The sequence below is a fragment of the Mytilus galloprovincialis genome, chromosome 10, assembly GCF_965363235.1.
Source record: "Mytilus galloprovincialis chromosome 10, xbMytGall1.hap1.1, whole genome shotgun sequence".
Lineage (NCBI taxonomy): Eukaryota > Metazoa > Mollusca > Bivalvia > Mytilida > Mytilidae > Mytilus > Mytilus galloprovincialis.
Genome location: NC_134847.1, coordinates 61,162,593 through 61,185,954, shown reverse-complemented (window position 1 = coordinate 61,185,954; position 23,362 = coordinate 61,162,593). Strand labels below are relative to the sequence as shown.

At 31.7% G+C, this 23,362-nt stretch overlaps 1 protein-coding gene across 2 annotated transcripts in view; it reads left to right on the top strand.

The window, feature by feature from the left end:
• The first annotated feature begins 2,114 nt into the window (after positions 1 to 2,114).
• Positions 2,115 to 23,362, top strand: part of LOC143048037 (arrestin domain-containing protein 17-like) — an 80,283-nt gene continuing 59,035 nt past the window's right edge. The window contains exons 1-2 of one of the 2 annotated variants that reach the window (XM_076221468.1): positions 2,115 to 2,132; positions 14,094 to 14,149. The gene's annotated coding sequence lies outside the window, so the exon portion shown is untranslated. Of the gene's footprint in view, positions 2,133 to 14,093; positions 14,150 to 15,406; positions 15,493 to 23,362 lie in introns of those variants that run through there. The other variant, XM_076221469.1, reaches the window with a different exon arrangement.

Here is a 23,362-nt window from a genome sequence, read left to right as displayed (position 1 = left end):
AATCTTTTATGAAGAGGCCAGGCAAAACTGAAATTGTTTTTCTTCTTCTTCGCATGTCAGAATTATGACTAACAAATTACATTTCCATAAAAATAAAAATGAAAGTATTTGTAATTTCGTCGAACCTTGGATAGCTAGTATATGCACATGACTATATTGGTTCAAAGTCGAACGATTGATTAATTGAGTGATTGCATGTATTTTGCTAAACGGCCAGTAGAAAGTATTACATCCGTATACAGGACGAGAACAAATCAACTTAAGGAAATACATCTTATTGAGAGGCTCTTAAACTTGATCGACAATAACACCAGACGGAAATGCCATGATATAATGAGGGCATGTTAAAAAGTGGTAGAATTTTTCCTCTGTAGCAGAACAAATATGGACTCTCAAAAAGTAATTGCCAGGATTTTTCAACTTTCAGAAAACGGAACACTTTCCATACACAAGACATCGGATTGCATTTCAGTATTCTTGCAAGAATTATTAAATGTTCATAGAACTTGGCATGTTCCCTACACAATACATCGCATTTCTCGTCTCCATTGCGACCACCGAGATGACTTCCTCAGTACTTGGACGGTCCCCCTCCCCGACACACCAAAACGGCGACCCTTTAGCCAAAATGAATTAACCTTCCAAACAAAGAAGGTAGTTTAATTGGCCATATTTCTTGACGCAAGTAACATTTTTCTTGGCTAACATTTTTTTCAAACAGTTTAATATATATCCAACAATATAATTATACGCATCTGCTCAGTGAAAAGAGAAATAAGAGACAAACTATTGGTATATAAAATATGCTGCACTGAAGGACACTCGTACGATTAAAAAAGATCAAAATGATAATTCGGAACCGTTTCTTGTTAGTACTTGTAGCTAAGTGATGTAGAAAGGTAGAAAAAACAAGCAATATTATCAATGAAGACCTGCCTTCTACTGGGGGAAACAACAAATTAGAACTACCAAATTTGTGTGGTGAAAAACTTGTAATGAGTTTCTTCAAGATGGATTTCGAATGTGATAAGGCAAAAAAAAAAAAAAAACCGCACATAACTATACATGTAGTATACAGTTTAAAGAAGTCAGTGGCCTCGAGCTCTTTCTTTTTCATTTTTGTTGGAATTCTGATTTATCCTGATTGACTTCTAGTCAGAATTTCAATATCTAATAGTAAATTTGCCTGGATCGGATATCCAGATTTGTACTTGTGTTAGTCTGGATTGCACTTTATTACAATTTATTCATTTTAAGGACATTCGACTAAACCAAAATCAAAATATTTTTGGAACTTCTCGAATTATAAATATTGTCTATCGTTATAGAAAATAATTCATTGCTATTAAAATATGTCTTCCGATGCAAAACCGAACAAACATTTTCAATATGGTCTAAGAATTAATATTCAGAAAACAATCTTGTTAACTTATGCAAACTGATCTGTTTCTCTAATCTCTGTTAATGCTGTAAAATCAAACTAATCAAAAACAATAAACAAAATATAAGCATATGTTAAAATTATAAATATAAGATGTTTATGTATTTAACCGTATTTTGTTTGAAAAATTAACTAGCATTGAAAGTGGCATTACTTTAGCATGTATTTTGTTTTTCTCAGTATTTACTTAAATTGCATCAGTTATAAATGTATGATAATAAATAATTTAAAAAAAAAAATCCGAATACATATAACTATTGTTTAAGTAATATCCTGGTAGGCTACTGGAAATTGTAGTATGAAAGTCCAGAATCACCTTAGCACATAACATGGATCATATTCCATTTTTTTTTACCACTAAATATTGAAAGTTCTAATGTGTTCTGGATTGATCATTCTATTCCAGAATGGATCATCCAACAAAAAAAACTAACTGGAAAATAACAACTGAAAAATAAACAAAAGTAAAGAAAATTAAAAAAAATCCATAAATAAAATCTAACAAGGAATAAGAAAATAACAGCTAACAGGTCAGTAAACGTACTTTGAGAATACCAGATATGCCCCTAAACATCAAAATAAGAATACCGCGGGAAATTTTTATAAAGGGGAAGTAATTCATCCGCCACAAGGGCACGTGAAAGAGTGGAAAATGGCCTTAGACATCTACGATGATGTTACAGTCGGCGGTGTTGGTATTATTAATTTTTGCACACATTATTGATAAAAATATGCTTTATTCGTTACTTGATAAACATCCACTGAGGTTCAGTCTGACTCTCCTGAATCTCCTGTATATGGCCGTTGGGGTTGTACTGGAATATAAAGGTTTTTTTTCAACTTTTTTTTACTCAAAATGATAAAGATTTATTAAATGTAGTTTCATAGTAAGAGTCATTTTCACTGTTTCAGGGGATAAGCTATTCATTGGCTGATCCAGAAATTAACATAAGTGTGGTCCCACTGACTGCCAAAAAGGGGGCCAGTCTGGTCATGCTTCAGTGATTCCTATATAAGCAACAAAATTTTTCCCAGAAAAGGGGGTGCCTGGGCCCCCCTAAATCCGCCTCTGCTATTTTTAAGTTGACTTGTGTACATTTTGTAATACTTTATTTATTTCCCAGCTTTGTTTGAATCAATCCATGATTTGTTTAAAAATATTTGCTTTTAGTGTAGTATGAGTGAAATGGGAATTTTAATTGCTTCCAATCATATTGCTGAATAGACCCCCCCTTTTTTGAGAATCAATGCATTTGAATGAGAACATTTAGTTTGAACCCACCCTCTTTTATTCTGGGTTGTGAACCCATGTTTTAAAAAGGACTGGATCCACACCTGCAAATTTACATTTTACAATAATGGAATACAAATGATCACATGCAATTACAAAATGTTTAACATTTCAATGTTGAAACTGCTTACTTCTTTCATCAAATTTATGACAATTGATCAAAAACATGTTTTGGTGACAGTTAACACACACTTTTTAATTACCGAGTAGGGTCCTTTTTGTACCATACTGATACATTAAAAATAAAAATTTGGTCTTTTAAAATTTTCAATTTAAATCCTATTAAAACGGGTTAACAATGAAATCCACTGACAGATAATTTTACCTGTAATTTCTATTTTGCTTGTTTACACTTCAAGTTGCAGATATATTCAAATTCAACAGAAAAAGATTTAGTACATGGTTAGTATCAACACTCCTAACCATATGTTTAACAAATCTTTCTGTTTTTGTTGCCAGATTTCTCTGAAAAACAGACACATCCAATTTTGTTTTGACATGCAGTTCAGATGAAGCATTTAATTAGAACAAAGTTATGTTTATGAAATTAAGGTAATAAAAATTAGTTCAGAATTAAGAATAAAATTGCAAGAAGTTGACATGGTTCAGACTTAAACTGTTGAAAACGAAAACCTAAGGAAATACAAACCAATTATGTGTGTGTTGACTGTTTGTGTGTGTGTATAAAGGGGGAAAAAGGGGGGGGGGGGCTATTCTTTAAAAAAACCTTCCCCTTTACAATCAGTACTAAAGTGTGCAGAGGAATGCTGCATAACATTTTTTTTTACTTATTTTGCAGTTATAGTGTTTTACAGTTCCATTGAATTTACCTAAAGAGCACACAAATACATACTTATAAATAAAAGTTGAAGGAGCAATTTCCTATAGATAAGTGGGGATTATTCTCTAAATTTCAATACTGATAAACATTTTGTGATAACATTCCACAATTCCACAATTTTCAGATGACAGCATGTCAAACTTCAGTCTATTCAAAAAATATGATGTAATAGATTTATAATACATGCTTGAAAAGTAATCAGGCAAGTAGGCAGTTTAAAAATATCTGGTTCAGAATTGAATGATAACAAAGGTTAGTTGCAGCAGTAAAATTAAAATATATCTGACTACTGTTTTAGAAATAGAACATGGATAACACAAAATTTTGATAATTTGCTTTATATTTGAAGACCCAATTATGATCAGAGCATGTCAGAATCTAATTGTCCTTTTTACATCAGATGGGATCTTGCAAGGTCATTCCTGGGTTATGTTGCCACAGTTTTCCTGCAGTTTGACTGATAACCAAAAGAATTTTGTATAATTACGCGAAAATTATGCGGTGCCAAATAACATTTCTTATTATTGCTTGTTATATCTATACTATTAAACGAGAAGACCTCATTTTTGGTGTCGCTTCTCCTCTTTCCACAATAAATTAATCAACACGCCTCTGTGTCCTATAGGTACAGTGCATAGTCGCATTTGTCATCCATTCATATGATTATTCAGATTGAGTTATTTTAGGAGAAAAACGAGAAAAAAGGCATCCGGGTATTGTCCCGTCATTGTACGAAATTTTAAGTCAGATTAGACTTCCGGTTTGCGTTTTTCTGTATACTTTGAACATACATAATATACTACGAATAAGTGTATTTTCAGAATTTTATCTGCTATCATTTTCAAGTTTACTATCCACGGCAGTCACAGAGTTTATTAAATAGAGAGGGTCTGTATACTATATCAATGATCACCATGGATCGATTAGTAAACTTAGAATTGAAAGTAAATACGCTTTATTTATATAGTAATGAATGTTCATAATATACAGATAAGCGCTAAAATTATTCATGTGAACTTTTGATACTTTTTCTGAAATTCTCCAGTCATTAAATCTTTTACAAAATTTATTGATTACAAAAAAAAAAGAAGATGTGGTATGATTGCCATGTTGAGACAACTCTCCACAAGAGACCAAAATGACACAGAAATTAACAATTATAGGTTACCGTACGGCCTTCAACAAAGAGCAAAGCCCATACCGCATACTCAGCTTCAAAAGGCCCCGAAATGACAATGTAAAACAATGCAAACGAGAAAACTAGCGGCCTTATTTATGTACAAAAAATGAACGAAAAACAAATATGTAACACATAAACAAACGACAACCACTGAATTACAGGCTCCTTACTTAAATAAATGTTCATAACATACTAAATGTATGTTCATATTGAAATTGATAGAAAACCAAAAATTGGGAACTTTGGAAATAAAGGTGGAGGGTAAAAAAAAACATTTTCCTGTCCCCAATAACCTATGACTTATGATACTTTTGCTGAAATTCTCCAGTCATTCTGTATTTAACAAAATTCTTCCAACAACACTTTACATACTGATACTTTAAACTACGCTCTGAATGCCCGCGATTTCGCGGGTGTGTTCTAGTATATATTAATTTCTTCAATGATAAAATAATGAAAATGATCAAATTGATGAATGACAATGAAAAATTCAGTTTATTTTTTAAGCTAATGTAGTAATGGTAGGTAAAAGGGACATTTGATGCTTGACATAAAAGGCATTCATTCCCTCTACCATCACCACAATGGACCGTCCGCCATGACAGTTCATACTGATTATTTTTTTTTTGGTAAATAATTGCAATCCTTGATGGGTTATAATTGATTGATCGAATATAACTGACTCAATATATATATATATATGAACAGTAATACTTTGGAGTATATATACCCTCCTAGATAATTGATGGTAAATTTCTATAATAGATTATAAGCAGTTATATATATATAACTGCTTATAATCTATTATAGAAATTTTCCATCAATTATCTAGGAGGGTTGGCTTAGCTGAACAAAGCAATATTACTAGTACTGGTACTGACTATTGGACTTTATGGAAAAGACCACTAGAAAATAATGTGTTGTACTCGGGGCTTTTGGTTATAAACTTTACTTATAGTAACTCAAGTACAAAAAACACCAAATGGAAATTCTGTGTGTAAGAATGATAATCCTACTTAAAACAATTCTGAAAGCAAGGCCAGATAATGTGTTATCTCTTGACTAATGTTACACATATTGTTAACTTGGGCCCCTTTTATAACTTCCATATATATCATACATTTTGTAAGAGTTTTGCTAATCAATACAGTGGGCATTCTTTAATTGTTAAACTTTACTGAGTACTCAGAGAACAAAATTTGTGCTTGAAACAGGCTTCATTACATTATAAGAATTGCTTTGTATTTTCCTTTTGATAGAATTTTTGGCAAACATTTTTCATCCATGAAACTTTTATGATGATTGTTTTTCCAAACAAAAGTAATCATAAAGTAATTTATGAATCCTATAAATATCATATAAATATATACCTTTGTACTTCAAAATAAAAAATGATGTGAATAAGTGGAAGAAACTTAAAAATAGATTTTGAGCAATTGATCACTGAGTTGATTTTGTTTTACAGACCTTTTGTAAAGAATTTCTCATTTTGACATTAGGTATAGACCATTTGTATTAATGGATTATTTTCTTGTATTTTTTTTAAAGATTAATCTTTATACCCTCCTGAATTAAGATAAGATCTCAACCTCTGCACAAAGTGATGTAAAGTTATAAAAAGTTGCACTTTTAAATATTCAAGATTTTTGTTTGTTCACCAATTTGTCTTATTTAAAAATGCCTCTTCTGACTTTGACTTCTCTTGAACTGAATTTTACTGCGTGTATTGTTTTGCGTTTACTTTTTCATATTGGCTAGAGGTATAGGGGGAGGGTTGAGATCTCAAAAAACATGTTTAACCCTGCTGTATTTTTGCACCTGTACCAAGTCAGGAGCCTCTGTCCTTTGTAAGTCTTGTATGATTTTTAATTTTAGTTTCTTGTGTATAATTTGGAGTTTAGTATGACGTCCATTATCACTGAACTAGTATATATATTTGTTTAGGGGCCAGCTGAAGGACGCCTCCAGGTGCGGGAGTTTCTTACTGCATTGAAGACCTATTGGTGACCTTCTGCTGTTGTCTGTTCTATGGTCAGCGTTGTTGTGACTAAGACTCTTTGACACATTCCCCATTTCCATTCTCAATTTTTTCGTCCTGAGTTTGCTATTTTATATTTTTAATATTATTGCAACAAACATTATTATTAATTTACAGAAGAAAAAAATTTCTGCAGTGTCTTTTAGTTACCTTATTGATCAATATATAAACTGGTTTTTGAATTAATTGAATTATGGATATCAGACAGAAATATGCTATGAATGGTATTATTTGGCAGCAGAGTATCATGAGTTATTTCCCTTTGTCTAAACAATCTCTAAATTCATCATTCTTATAAAATTGTTTAAGTAACAGTACTGCCAGCATTGTTTTAAGTAATGACTCTTTACTTGAAAACTTCAACTTTTAACCTGCAATAATTTGTTAAATGAGTTCTGACTAGAGTCACTGACCCAGGTCTTGGTCAAGCCTTGTCAAAAATCATTATTGTTTAAATCAGCCGAATGTAACAGATTAGATCTAAATAAGTTACATAGATAAGTACTATGAACCATTTAATGTTAGATCAACTTACTTATAGGAATCAGTTATTAGGGAAATATCACATTAAATCTTGTATGGATGTCACTTTGGATCTATCAGATTGATCATATAATTATTATTCCTTTTGGAATTGGTTCTGGTCATCATCTGAGTTAACTTCCTATGCAAATAAATGTAGTAAGGAAATTACTGTAAATTCAGAAATTATTGTGTGCATTTAATGTTGCCATTTCTCAAGAATTGTAAAAAAGCGAGTTAAAATTATTGCAGTTTTTCAATTTTTCAAAAAGTGCATACAGTTCTGCATTGTATGTTTCAGTTATCGGATACTCACCCAGTCGCATTACGTATTCACATTAATTACTAAAAACTTCACTATAAATTTGAATTGATGTATGAATAAAAATTTTAGATTAATATAAGGTGTCTCTGGTTTTGTATTTTTTTTTATGTTTTATATTTTCCAATTTTATATTGATTTTTTTTTTAGCATGATGTGATACTGCATTAGAATTAACCTTCACTTCCTGGGTACCAAATATCCTTAAAAATAAGACCAGTTTGCAAATTAGGCCAAATTTATAATAAAAAAAAAACTGAAGCTAAATTGTAAATTGTAAAGTTTAAAGGTCATGTAATTATATGTGGGATTTTCCATTGGTTTTATATACATACAATGTAACTATAACTTGTAGATCAGGGATGTATAATGGCATTTTGGATTACAGTGTTATTTATTACTTGTCAGTAAAACATTATCAAATCAAAAGATCAAAATTTTAATGTGTTGAAAAAAAATACCTTAGGGTTAAATCCTTAAAAATATATTTCCCTGATTGTTTTTAGTTTAAGCTTAGATTTTTTAAAACCATTGAAAAATAAACTGATTATCATCATTATCTATTGGGTGTCTTAGTCATTTAGAATTCATGAAATCATTTTTCCCTTGTGGTCCTTGAAGAAAATCTGCTGGTCCTCACTGATAACTATTTCAAAAAACAAAAATTGTGTTCTGGTCCTTCAAAAAATTTTGTTGGTCACATCCTTTGAACCACAACTTTTCACTAACACTATACTGGACAATACATGAATATTCTAGTTGTACCTGTTGGGATACAAAATAGGACTACTTACTATGTTTAATAACTGCACAATACTAAACCCAAATATTTTGTTCCCTCCCTATGATAGACCCTCCCATTTGTGAGGACATGGTAAAGAAAGAAATAAAACACTAATTAACTTCTGAATAATTTGTGTTTTGCCATACTGCAGGTGTCCCTTGGTATGGAGGATATGACTTAAACAAGCTTTAATTGTTGGGCAATAATATGGTTGTACTTTGGTATGCTGAATTTAAATATAGGCAGATATAGACCAGCCCCCTCCCACCTTTTGTGGGAAAAATTTGGTTAATTACATATGGAATCACTGAAGCATAAAAGGAATCCCCCTCCCCCCCTATGTGTATTGATCAATATGTTTTGTCACACATTTCCCTATTACTACCTATACTGAAGGGAATGACTTTTTATCTTGTCTGCTTGACAGTGAAGACTTATACTGTTAAGCTCTTTTCAAATCTATCAGACCATTCCTTCCTGTTTCCCTATACTTTGAATTATGAGTCGTGATATGCTGAGCACAACAATGTATATTTGTCTGATACCACTCGAGGTTTGTTGTGGGAGTAGATATCTCTTTAAAGATATATATTTTTAAGAACATTGACTGTACTTTAAGTGTCTATTCTCATTTCCTGTAGTATAGTTTGTTATTTGCCTTTTATGTATTTTTTTTTTATTTCTGATTTCTGATTTTCAATTAAACTGTCTTTATATTTTGGTTTCTTTTACTTGTAATTGATGTCCACACCTACAAAGAAAATCAAATAAATAGAGAGAAAATATTTGAAATAATGAAAAGTTATCTATAAGGACACAGAAATAGTTTCTTAGAATATACACAGGTACAGTAACTATTGCTACTAATGTATTTATATTTGGGATTTGTATTTGTATTTTCATTTGTTTATATTATTTGCTTGATTTCACTATTATCCCAATATTTGAGTATTTTTGTACTTATGGTATTATTAATAATAATTAAAGGATCATGTCTGTTTATAGAAACACATCTTATGAACATGGAAGTGGAATTTGTTTCCCGTGATCAAGTTTGGAAAATAAGGAACATATTTCTGTGCTGTCGATATTTAGACTTTTATAGGACAGACACTAATATGAATGTTTTGGATGGATAGGTTTTAATGTTGTTTTATTTTTGACTTATTAAGGATAAATTCATCTTTAGAACTGCAGGATATTAAGATTTTAATTTGTTATTGGAAAGTGCCACTTTGACAGAGAACCAAGTAAAATTTGAATATGAAGGAAGAACTGTATTTAAAGTGTATGTGCATTCAAACATTTTATTGGGTATGTGTGGCTGAGAGGTCTATAAGTATTAAGCATGTTCCCAAATTAATTTATGTATGGGAGTTTATCAAAAGATAAACTAAAACATGAATAAATGATATATATTACCTAAAGCTACTAATACTAGTTTCCAGTGCCTTGTCTTGTATCAATAATGATATTTTTTTTTGGGTTAAAATCATAAAAAAAACACTTCCATCTGCTGTTTTTGAAAGAAAAAAGAAATTATCACTAATGCCATGCAGACATATATTCGAAGAAAAACTAATCAATTTTAAATGCAAAATGATAATAGAGAGTTTTAACCTTATAATTGTTAAATATTTAATGAAGATGCAGTGCTGTATCTTCCAAGAAACTGATATGTGTAGGTTTTTTGGTTTGAAAACTGATATTTTTATTTGTTAAGTTCTGACGAAGATTATCCAAGTTAATTTTTTTTTATACAGTGATAGCAGTATGCAGTCTTGATTTCTCAAGGTTATCAGAATTTGACATGTTTTACAGAATAATACCTTTTATCTCCAATAGGATTAATGAGATTTTCTTAAGATGCAATGTCTCATCTCATGTGACATTTCAATACATCAGTAATGGCCCTTGACCTGGTTGATGATGGTTTATTGAATAAATATGTTAACTTGTGTTTTTAAGCTTTATATTAAGAATAAAACATAAGGTGAGGAAACATGATGTGTTATGATAATATTAAATAGGATTGATAACTGATCATCGATGAGTAAAGAGCAATCCAAGAGAAAATAAATCTGGGATTCCACTGGGATTCTGGCTGGAATTCTGATGGGATTCCAATTGGGATCCCACCTAATTCCACCGGGATAAAATTTTGGGATGTAAATCCCGGTGGAAATATACTGGAATCCCACTGGGATATTGTGGGATTTCAATTTGGATCCCACCTAATTCCACTGGGATAAAATTTTGGGATTCCTGCAAAAAAAGCGGGATTCCGATGTAAATCCAAGTGGAAATATACTGGGATAAAATTTCGGGATTCCCATAAAAAAAGCGGGATCCTGATGTAAATCCCAATGGAAATATACTGGAATTCCCAGAAAAAAGCGGTATCCCAAAAATAAATCCCCAGCAGGATATACATGCACAATTCAATTTGCACACGTGCATGACGTGTTACGATGTACTACCAATGCCACTTGGATTCCCTGGGTTATTTATGCAAAAGGATACATGTAAAGTTCTCCTCCTTTCTGTAAATTAATTTGCTGTCTCTGTACTTCAGACTATAGTATTAGTAAATGCTGAGTAAAGGTAACTGAAATATCTGCATGCAATCTGTTGGCAGCTCCATTTAAAAATATCATTTAATTCCCTAAAAGTATAAAAAAAATCTACAAAGAATCATTTGTTCAATACATTTTGAAGCAACAAATTCAACAGAAATATTATTGCATGTTTATACAGTAGATTGGAAGCTAGTCCAAATAATTATGAAGTCTTGGAAGGCTAGTTTAATTTTTTTGGCAAATTAATTACCCTCCCCCTTTTTTATCCCCTGAAGATAAATAACTAGTGACTTATTATTTTCACCAAATAAACATACACACAACTGAATTAAATTTTACATACCTACTAGTTATGCCTGTGACAACAAGTTTATTCATTGTATATGTTAAAAATAAATATATTTTCAGTTTATGCTTTCAGACTTTCTGCGTTCTGATGTTGATTTGCTCAAATAAAAACCATAAAAATCATAGTTCCTCAATAAATTATTTTTATAATCATTATATACACATATACACATGTTAATTAAGGAATGACTGTAATATTTTTTCTGTCTATGAAGAAATAACATAAAAAATTTGGTGCACACTGAATAACGCGCATAGCGGGTTATTTAACAGTGTGCACCACATTTTTATGTTATTTCGAATAGACAGAAAAAATATTACAGTCATTTCTTATAATTTAATTCTAAATTCCATTTTAAACCGTAGAAAACCTTGAAAAAACGTTGATGACGTCACGGTCTCATGACTAAATTATGTCTATGGTCTGATAACAAAATAACGTCAGCCAATCAGAAGACGCGTTACATCCAAAATTAAATTATATTAAAGTATTAATGCACTTATCTGAAAACATCTGCATCGGCTTCCATAAATCAGCGTAATCAGATTTTGATGACGTTTTTACCAGTACACTAACGTCGAAGTGACAATCTCGCCCCAAATTATATCGGCCAGAAGTTGATCTGTCTCCGTGACGGTATTATTAAAAATTAAGGGTATCGCATAAAAGTATTAATTACTGGCCAGTTTTTACTAAATATAAGAAAAGAATACTTTATTAATTGACACATGGTGCATGCGGATAAGTTAGTGGCCGCATTATTTAGGACAGTATTTTCTAGGGTAAAACTGTTCAGTACAATTGAAAACAAAGCATGCGGTCATTATTTTTTAAAAATTTTACATAAGTTGAGAAACCAACGTTTTACGATGACGATCATTATCTTATCATTGATGCCGGACGACAACTAATAGAAACCCACTTATGGGAACTTGGGGAACATCAGAAACTCTCAATTCATACAATTTCCTGTTTTAACTAGCCTGGTATCCCAGTTTCAAACAGTTATCCCGATTGGGATCCCGGCTTTAAACAGTTCTGATTGGGATCCCAGCTTCAGATAGTTGCCCCGATTGGGATCCCAGTGTCCGATATTTATCCCGTTTCATCTAGACTGGAATCCCGGCTTCAGACAGTTTTCCCGAATGGGATCCTAGTTTCAGATATTTATCCCGAATGGGATCCCGACTCCAGATGCTTATCCCAGCTTATCCCGATAATATCACCGGGATTGCATTGGAATCCCGATGGATCCCGTTTTCGTTTTCTCTTGGGAACCCAACAACAGAGAAGACTACATTCAAATTCTTATTAGATATCATCATTGGCAGCAACCTTTCATGTGTTCCTCACTTGAAACAGGTACATGTGCAGTTGCAGAGTTGAATATAGAGGAGTATGTTTTTAAAGATTCCCTTTTTAAATTACTTAGAAGGTAGCATGCATGAACACTTGCACTGGCCTCATTTTATTTAAAGCCACTGCACTTATCCTTAGTTGGGGACTTGGTGGCCGAGTGGTCTAAGTAGTTATTACTGTAATCACTAGCCAGTCAACAGTGATATTGTGAGTTGGAGCTTGGCTCGTTCGGGTGCACTCGACTCCAATCTTAATTGACTAGGATCGTCAGTTTTTCTATCGAAGGTCATTGGTTTTCTCCGGCCACTCCGGCTTCCTCGACCAACTAAAACTGGCTGCCAAGAAATAGCCCAAAAGTGGTGCTGAAAAGTGGCATTTAAACACCAAAACTCAAAATCAATCTTATCCTTAGTCCGTTTGTATCAGGCAAGTCAGTCCAGAAGAAATCAATTTATTTAAAAGTCATTGACAAATAAAAAATCTATTTATACAACAATGAACATGTTAATCCCTACTTATTTCACATGAAAGCATGTTTTGTTGTTTATGTTTTTCTTATACATTTGATTTATTGCTTACAGGTCAGTTTGAAGTAATGTACCACCATCTGGCTGTTGTACTTACAAAAAAAAAAAAGTGAAGGACACCTATATAAATAGCTTTATTTTTTCAAACAGACTTCTTGAAAATCTTGCAGGAAAAAAATTCTTGTGGTATTATTAACATAAATGAACATATTTTAGTATAACTTAAGATTTCTGGAACATGCAAATAGATTGACGTATAACTTTTATTTGTTATGGTTAGGATACTATTTGAGTATTTTATATAATAGTATATTCTTTTTTGGGTCTTTGGAATGAAAAACAGAACCTTAATTTTATCAGTACATATCTTACTATATTTTTAATGGATTCATCAGACTTCAAAAAACACATAGGGCATCGGTGGCCTAGTGGTATAAGTAGGTACTACTGTAATCACTAGCCAGTCAACGCTGAGGTTGTGAGTTCGAACCCTTCTTGTGCGGGTGCACTCTTCTCCAATCTTAATTAACAAGGATTGTCAGTTTTTCTTAAAGAAGATCAGTGTTTTTTCTGGGCACTCCACAGCTTCCTCCACCAATAAAAACTGGCTGCCACGAAAATAGCTTAAAAGTGGTGCTTAAAGTGGCGTTAAAACACCAAAAATCAAATCAAATAAAAAAATACAGTCTTTGAATTCAAATATTTTTCTTAATTGAAATTTTTGGTACATTAGTATTAACAGTCAAAATCTATATAATTTTCTTTTGTAAATAATTAGAATTCACTTAGAAAAAAGAAATTCCACTAATGTTAACTGTCTTCATGATGTATGGTTTTTTAATTGTTTTTATTTTTATCAGGTACTGTTTGATGTTTGTGAAGAGACAGCAGTCAAGATCATACATGAAGATTAGATGTAGGTATTAAAGTTTATGATATAAGTAAACATGATCTATTTTCTAAAACTGGGTCAGAGCCATGGAGAAAACTATAGAGTACTTTTTGTTTAAGAAGTCATTTTATAAGTCACTTTCCTCTCATATAATCGTTGTCTTAGCAAATGGCAACATATAGGTGTTTCATTTCTGTCATAATGTTGTTGTCAATATTGAATGCAGTGGAGGATCAAGGGAGTAGTTCTGGAGGAGGGAACCCACTTTCATGATCAATGCATTTGAATGGGGACCTATGGTTTGGATCCCCCCTTTTGAAAATGGCTGGATCTTCCCTTGAAATGTTTGAAGTGTTCTGATTATTAGATTTACTTCAGAATACCTGTTGCAGTAAGTAGAAAAAAAATATATTTCTTGGTATACAGATCTGTACATTATAAAAATAAGAAGGTATGGTATGCTTGCCACTGAGACAACTCTGCATCAGAGAACAAATGTTGTAATATATAAATCATAAAGCCTTCAACAATGAGCAGAACCCATACCTCATTAACCATACTAGTAGCTGATATGCATGCTGATTATGAGGGTCCTTCAATTAAGTCATGCTTCACTGACTTATCAATTAAAGACATTTCTAAAATTCCATAGTTACAGCATGACCAGCTTATGAGAACTTAAAGCAGCAAATAGCCATTGTAAATGAATTAATACGTTATTATAAAAGCTACATATAAAAGGAAATTCTTATTGATGAAAAAATGTTCTATTAGGATGTCATGTTATTAACAAAAAGTATTGGTCACCCCATTAATACCTTATTCTTACTTTGAACTTCAGTTGTTAAAATTATAGGTGACAGAGTAACACTTTGAGAAATAATTACATGACAATATTACTAAACATGATTGATTGTAATAGGGATCTATGGTAAGAAAATGAGATATTTTATTTAAGCCTCTGGTCACGGAACATTTTCATACATCACTGTTCATTTTGAATATTAGCCAGTAGCATTGTTATAGATGTTAATTTCAATGTAATCAACACCCTATGATTTATTTCGTCTCCAGGGTATATACAGTACCATTCTATGAAAGTGATTTTTGTCATCGATCTTAATGGAAAAGTCCAGAAAATTAGTAAAATCCCTGTAACCATATATTACATGCTGTCAATAAGTTGATTAAAGCGTCAATGATTTAAATGGTCTTGGTTGATTTTCATATTTTATTTCTTTATATTTCTGTGAAAGAGTTAACTGGTTCATTGGGTTGTTTATCAGTGTTTTCTCAGGCTAACAGTATATCCCTGACTGATTACTTACTTACTGGATATTGATAGATCTATTAGTGGTCACTCACAGGTAATTTGTAATCAATGATCGGCTAATTATAGGAAAATTTGACACAACTAGTAGAGGAGGCAATTGTCTTCTTATTGTGATGTGAGATTTGTTTCTTAGAAAGATACTGTTAGTGTTAGGATTAGTATGATAAAGTAAATATTTACTGCAACAAAATCTTGTTGTAAACTTACATCAGGTATAGTGATTTTTTATTGGCTCATTGTAAGATTTCTTAATATCAAAGTATTATATCTATTATTTATCCCAAGAGGTCATCAAAAATAATCACATCTTGAGTTGATCTTGCTAAATCATGTATTATGCAAAGCATGGATGATTTGAAAGTGTTAAATGTGTTTGTGCTAATAAATATTATTTATTGTCTATAATATAAGGTTTAGATTGATCAAACCCCCTCCAAAATTATTGAAATCTGTTATTGTGCATTCACCATACTGTCTTTTATAAATTAAAGTTTTGACAGGATTATCAGACCTTTAGCACAAGTTATTTCCCTTTGTCATTTGTAGACCAAAAGGGACAAAATGTGCGATGCTTATATTATGCAAAGCATAGGTGATTTGAAAGTGTTAAATAGTTTTTTAACCAATTTACAGTGCAAATATAACTTGATATCAAAAGTTTTAAGCATAAAAAACAAATCATAAAATGTAATCAAAAGATTTTATAACACATTATGCACAGATAAATTTGCTCTTTTTGCACTTTACTGTCATCAAGAATTTGTTTTCTTTCTTAGGATAACAAACGGTACAAATGGCTATTTGATTGCAGGGTTAATTATGCAATTGGCAAATAGACATCACTATTGATATACACAATCGAGGTAACACCCTTATAATTGTATCTTATACTTGTATATATACATACAAATAAGCCAATGCTAAAGGACAATCATTTATTGATGTTTGTGGCATACAGCTGTCACTTATCTTGAAAAATAAAATGCAGGCTCTAAACTTTTATTTTGTGTAATATCTGCAACTTTGATGTTAGAATTTGCCTTAATTATTACATTGCTTCACTCATTAAAATATAGATTATATATAAATATGGTGTTAATAAAATACTTTTGATGCTTTGGCCTGCATTCAATTAATCAGTGCTTTATTTTGTTTTTTGGTTTGACATGCATCTAACTTAAAGGTGATGCGTTCTTCTCCTAGTTTGTGGAGGATTAAATTGAAAATTGCTAGGTTTTACTTCGGATTTGAGGAGTATTTAGTTTAAAGAATCTGAGAATTATTCTATAATGGTTATCTCCTTCTTGCGAGGTTTAAATGAACCATCATAGATAAGCAAAATATTATTGGGAATTATTGGGGTTAAGTTCAACAGACTTAAAACTAAGAACAATATAAAGTTTATTCATAAGAACAAAATGCATTTTATTCATAAATATTTAACTAAAGTCAAAATGGAAAATAAAAATATGAGAAAATAAAAGTTGTGTTGAGCATATTGGCCAAATGGTTAGACCTTTCCACTGTGAACCAATGTTGTTTTTTTAGCCAGAAACAATAGTCTCAAGTTGACACCACTTGGTGTCTCTCAAAAATATGATTAAATTTTATATCACAAAAAAAACCACTCCTCAAACCTAAACCCTTCTTTGGATAGTTATAATGTATGAAAATTTAATAACCTTGGAATCTTTTTTTATTTCTCTTCTGAAAGCAAAACAAACTGCATACGAGTTGGAACTAGATTTGGCAGAATTTGATAATGATTGTAAATTTACTGGTCCGAGTACACAGTTATCATCCTTTGATTTTCGTTGTCCACGAATAAAGTCCTTAGTGTGGACAGTGGGTTACTTGCCAATTTTTTTTATACCCTGTCCAAATTTATTTCTCCATGTTTTATGCCTCATATAGCAAGTAGGGGGGTGAAATGACACTGTAAACAAATTTGGGTCATAAATATTAATGTAAAGTAGTGATTAGGTCCAGCTGAAAAAGGTAAAAAATTAGCACTTCAGAAGCTGTCAAAAGATTTCAAGACCCCCTTAACATAAAATTGTCCATATTTTGAGTTAGAGCTGATGAAGTTTTCTATAATTTTGATATAATTTGTCCCAAAAGTAGTACAACACACTGTAAAAATATTATTGAGAAAGCGCAGGTGGTTTTTTTTTTATTTTTGTTTATTGTCTAAAAGAAATGCACTACGAAATAACTATGTACTCGTACCTACTGTTCTGAATAGACAAGAATAATATTCTTTAAATTTGCAAGCTTATTTAATTCTCCTGTTTATGTCATTGGAGTAATAAATAGTAGATCAGGCAATCCTAAGGTTTTCATATTGCATCTTTTCCAGACCTACATTTTATAACATTGACCTTGATCAAATAAAGACCATGTGATTAAAGTTTATTTTCAATAATTTAGTAAACTTTTTGTAGGAATTTTTGTTTACCATTTCAGGCATTTAATTTTATAAGTTCATGTCTATTTCAGTCCATATTTTACATGTATATATTATTAGATATTATTCATCAAATATAATTCCTGTAGGATAATTTCTATTTAATATTTTTTTCCAACTGTGTGAGCTCTTTACTTGTGTGGAATGAATTTATTCAACAAAAATAATAGCTATTAATATGATGATTTTTATTAAATTTACCGGAAAGAGCTTTAAATGCAGCCATGTTATAAGCTAAATTATAGTAAAAAATGAGTCCTATTTTCCGGATAATTAAATCGTAAAATATGATAATCTTTATGTTAGCATATGATGGTCATGTTTCAGATTATTTGATTCTTTTCATTGCAAGTTTCAAGGTTCAATTTACTTGGCGGAAAAAGACAAAATCTATAAAAAAAATAAAAAACGTGGAAATATACAAATTGTGCTAGCTTTTCATGGATTAGAATTATGTAATATGTAAATAGAATGAATGGGTGAAAAGAACAGGAAATTCTATTAAATATACAAGTGTTCAGGTACCAAATCAGAGGTGGAACCAACAATTTTAATAAAAGGGGGGTTCCAACTATATAACTCCATTCAAATGCATTGATCGTCCAAACAAAAGAGGGGGGGGGGGTTTAACCCCTGAAACCCTCCTGGATCTGCCACTGCAAATTAAAGAGCAATAGACCATTTATGTCCATACTCAATATGTTTGGTGGGAAACCTTGTCTGTAATTAAATATGGCCACCATATTCTATCTTAAGATAATGACTGCAATGGTGTGATCAAGGTATCTCAAAGGTATAATTAAGATAAGAGGCTGAGGAGTTTGTATGTTGGTTTCTCACATATCAGATGTAATGAGTATGCTTATTTAATGGATTAAGTTGAGGAGAGACAGTGTCCTGTGAAAGATTTCATAGATCAACATCATTTAGAGAGTTCATGAAATTAGTTGAAGAGGTTCTAAGTTTTCTTTGAGTCTTAAGTATTGTATGAACGCTTCATCTAAGAGGTTGCTTGGCTTAGAAATGAAGCACACTGTATTTTCTTCATTTTTAAAGTTCACCTTTATTTAATTAGTTTGCTTAAGGCGAAGTGTACGTAATTAAACTACACAATGGATTTTTTTTAAATTTTACATGTAGATTCTGTTTGTAAAAATAAATCAGAAAATAAAATAAAAAAAGGGGGTAACCGTTTTCGTTTTTGAGATACGAGCTGTTGAAGTTAACAGCATCATACACCAAAATTACAAAGGATATATAGGGAAAATCGTGAAATTCGGCAGGAATTGTTACATTTCCAAGATTTTCTATTATATTAGACAATCGATTTTTTTTTAAATTTATGAGACGATTCTAAAATGTCTGAGGAATCGATTGGTGCAAAGAAAGTCCTTAGCAACCGTGCTACTTTTCAAGCTATAACCTGTTAAAGTTGAATCTTGAGTGTAAAAAAACAAAAAACAACGACAACGTTATTGACGTCGCCGCAACAGTTACGACGCTTCATATAGTTCTATACTTGTATGAAATATATACCGTTTTGTTGGAGTTTGTGTTGCTCGGTCTTTAGTTCTTTATGTTACGTCTTGTGTACTATTGTATTTTATTTGTCTTTTATATTCGGGTGCGTGCGAGATCGCCAAGCTAGAAAACTGTCTGGCACAGGATAACAAATCTATATTTAAGCAAATTTAAGTTGTGTGGTAATTCTTAGTACATTTGGGTAAATTAATCTTATCTTTGTGCCGCATAAGCATCTCTATAATTCAACACATCGCTGAGCCACGACATTATATATTTTATGCATTGCATGCGCTTCTTTTTATCACAATCCAGACCGGCTAGTAACCGTTGTATAACTTTACACGTCTGAAGACGAATAATTGCGTGAAACATTTTTGTATGATTTTTATTTCTGGAAATCAATCTGAAATCTACAACAGTCCTTTCCCGAAAGTAGGGCTGGACCTTTACTTTTATGTGCATTCGGGATTTACACAAATTGTAACCCGAATAATTCAGTCGTATTATTCAGCTAATGTACGAATACTCCATTTCTCGTGTGGGAGAAAATCGGACATGGAAAGGGCTTGAATTATTCGAGCTACTCAAATTGAAACTCGGGAATATATTTCTAGCTGTTCGGAATTCGCGGAAACAAATGATTGTTTTTCGGCATTACGGTATTGAATCAATATGAGAGATACCAATTTTTTTCTTTTAACAAATTCGAATACTAGTCAGTTTATAGGACTTTAGTTTGAAATAGGGGCGGTAATCCATTCATTTTATCCAATCAATTTTTTTTTTTTTTTGGGGGGGGGGTCAACATTGATAGTCAAAAAGCCTTGAAATATTCGATAAAAAACGTTGAATGTAAATTATATGAACTCCAAAGTCTCATATCATAAGACTAGTAAACCACAGGCTTCTCAATTCTTGTATGATCATGAACTAGGTGAAAACCTATAGCTGACCGAGTGCGAGATCCTCATGGATAATCATCGAGGTCGTTAAACACACCTTGCCGTAAACTTGGGTTAAATTTAAAAAAAAATCGAAATGTAATAGTCTGAACACATTTCACCTCTCATTCCACTAAATATCAAATTGCAGTTACAAGTATTACAAAACTTCCCTGACCTCTTTTCTTTAACCATAATAGAGGGAAAGGGGGCGGAGGGATCCAGATCCCGTAATCCCGGGCTTAAAAACACGACATCCCGAGGTTCTGAATTAAAAAAAAATTAAATCCCGACTACCCGAAATTCGGAAATAGAATTCCCGGATCCCAAAAGGGTCAATCCCGAAATCCCGAGCTTAAAAACACCCGATCCCGGAGTTCCGATAAAGGTCCTACCCCCCCTCCTTCCCCCCGTAATTCTATATTCTATTCATTCATAATCTTGAATTGAGACTTGATACTTCAAAATTACATTCTCTAATTTTGAATGATGCACACAGCTAGACACAATAAAAGAAAACAGATTTCGCTATATATCTCTTCGAAATTGGAATTTGTGAAAGAAGAAATGACATGTTATATTTTATCTTACATGTGTACTTTCAATTTCAATATGGTTCTTAATTTAGATTTAGTTTTCCCATAAATTGCGGACGGAATAGAAGACACCTGTTTACTTTCTGCACATGTAGAAAAAGTTGAAAACTGGGAGTTGAATGACATAATTTTTACTTACTTTTAAGATAAATGTTAGAGTGAGACAACTTTTAAGTTACTGAATAATTTTTGGGGCCTAATTTGTTTATTTTTTGTTTGTTTTCCGTATTTGTTCTTCCGACCTGTAAGTGTTGCACTAGTAGTCAAATTATTCTCTTGGTATCGTCTGATTTCTTATATGAATATAAAGCATGTCCTTAAATTTTCAATTGCACAAAATACGAACATTTCAACGTCTTTTAAATTAAACAATTAAATACACACGTCTTTCATTAATTATTTGTAACCTATTATAAAACTTTACGTTGAGTAGCCTACTGTGTTTTCCGTTCAAGACTACGGCTTTTTAAAACGAAATTGTTGGGTCAATTCAGGTTCATTATAATTAATTTGATATCAATAGAAGAAAATTGTTACATGTTTATTTGTTTATTGTTTATAATTTTGTTGTGAGGCGTTTTTTTCTTTCTGTTGATATCATAAACACGAAATGCCTTCTCCTACGCGTCTAAAACAAAAAAAACCCAGTGTTTTTAAATAAGTCAAGCTGCACACAGAACAACGTACAGAATGATTTGTAATTGGAGTTATTTAGATAATTTCTATGAGGTTTAAGACAGCTTAGGAGTGCTTGTTGGATTCATTATAGACCGCAGAAAGTAGTTTCTCTTTTGTGTGGCCTTTCTTGGAGTAAGGGAGATAACTTGCGTAACTAACGACGAACGTTTTTAATCCCGTATTCCGCTAGAGGCGTGCAATTACGTACACTTCGCCTTAAAGGATTTGAAATCATAAAAAGAACCACATCTATGTGGTGAAAGCTTTGTTTAAATTGACCATGTTTCTTGCAGTCTTAATATTGTAATAAATCCTAGTTAAGCTAGAAGCCATATTTTGCGATTTTTTCCTCTAACTCCTTCAGGTTGTTGTGATATTATCAGTTTCTCTATGTGTATTGGCTATTTATCTTGTTATTGGTGACAAAAGTCAATTATACTATGGAAATCACTGTTATATTGGAATTTTTAGCTGAGTTTTATTCTACTTTCCAAGCAATACTATTTCTATATTGATATTGTACTTAGACACTTTTGGCCCAGTTTTTTCTTTGTTCGTTCTGTGATTAAAGTCTTTATATTCTTTCCTGTTGATGTAGATTAAAAAAGTGATTTCCAGGATGTGTTTGTTTTGCTCCTGTAAACTTTGATTGTTGTAATGTTTTCTTCTGTTTTTGTCTTATAGATTGATGAATAGCACATTGCTAAGGTACATAAACATGATAGAATAACATTTAAAATCAACAATTATCCTGGCTATTGTAAAATATGACTCAATACAAATTAAAAAAAGCTTGCTATCAACTAACAGCTGTGTAAAGGAAAGTTGTGTTGGGCTTAACCAAAGTGTATATGCAATGGTTCAGTGTAAATTTTTGTTAAGCCTGTGACTTTAGTCCCAGAAAGCTCAACATAGGGATACTTATATATCCAGCAACAGATATCATCTGACCTTGACCTCATTTTTATGGTTCGGTGGTTAAAGGTCAGTTTTTGTGATTTGATCTGTTTTCTATTTTACGATGTACATGTCAGTTTTGCATGTTTTATTTGACCTTGACCTCTTTTTTTAACATTTCGTTTTTTGTGTTTTTTTTTTGTCTATATTTTTTGTAGTTTAAGCAATAGGTCAACTATTATATATTAGGTGTATGGAATGATTGTAATCTGAATATGTCTGTCTTGAAATTATCATCTGACCATGACCTCATTTTCATGGTTCATTGGCCAATCTTTTTGGTTAAATTTGTTTCTTTGATACTGTTTGCAATAGTTCAATTATTAATTGTAAGGTGTACATGTCTGTCTGGCAGGGTACATCTGACCTTAACCTCATTTTCATGGTTCATTGATTACTGATATCCTGGTTAAGTTTGTTTCTTTTATACTATGTACAATAGGCCAACTATATTTAAAGCATATTTGGAGTATGGAATGATTGCAAGGTGTACATGTATTTCCAGTTTGGTTTTTCTGACCTTGACCTCATTTTCTTATATCTTATTTAGTTGGTGTGATAGTCTTTGATAGTATATAAACTTTGTTTCCAGGGGTACAGCATTACAGAAACTTCATTAGCCCTTTAAGTGTATTTAAAATATAGAAAAAAATAATTATAGATTCATTAATTTTTGTGGATTGAGGAACAATTGTATTTTTGTGTATATTTAATTCATGGTTATGCCAATGTCTGCTTTGT